This window comes from Octodon degus, unplaced genomic scaffold (assembly GCF_000260255.1).
Source record: "Octodon degus isolate 3935 unplaced genomic scaffold, OctDeg1.0 scaffold00098, whole genome shotgun sequence".
Taxonomy (NCBI): domain Eukaryota; kingdom Metazoa; phylum Chordata; class Mammalia; order Rodentia; family Octodontidae; genus Octodon; species Octodon degus.
In genome coordinates, this window is record NW_004524674.1 from 3,011,074 (window position 1) to 3,011,585 (window position 512).

The window sequence follows — 512 nt, forward strand, 5'->3', positions numbered from 1 at the left end:
TTTTTTTACACAATCTGAAGGATCTTTTCATATAAATCTCAGTGGTCCATGGTAAAATGGAAAAAAGTTTGTGCACTGTAACTGCACTTTCCTTTTTTATTTCAAATAGAAATTTAATATAAAAACATTCCTTTAAACTGATTTTTTCTATATTTACTGTACCATTCAATTGTTTTACCATCTTATATGATTTTTTCAAAATTTGATAGCAAGGGTGCATTTAGAAAAACATTTTTTAAATAAATAGAAACAAAATGATTTTTTCAGCTTTGATTATAAGGTGGCATAAAAATTTACTCAAAAGACAAGTAAATTTGGGGGGAAGGAATCATCCTTTTGTGCAAACAATGCTAGATTTCCTTTAAGCATTAAAAGAATAATTGCTTAAGAAATGGCATAAACAATAATCCTATAACTACATCTCTCTTAAAATAATCTATTTTTGGGCTGGTGAGATGGCTCAGTGGTCTAAAGCACCTACTTGGAACAAGCTTAGCAAAGCACAGGGACCG

At 29.7% G+C, this 512-nt stretch overlaps 1 protein-coding gene across 1 annotated transcript in view; it reads left to right on the forward strand.

Annotated features, from left to right (window-relative positions):
* The window catches only part of LOC111818630 (NACHT, LRR and PYD domains-containing protein 1a-like), a 28,599-nt gene that overhangs the window by 3,763 nt on the left and 24,324 nt on the right, over positions 1-512 (forward strand). The window lies entirely within an intron of this gene.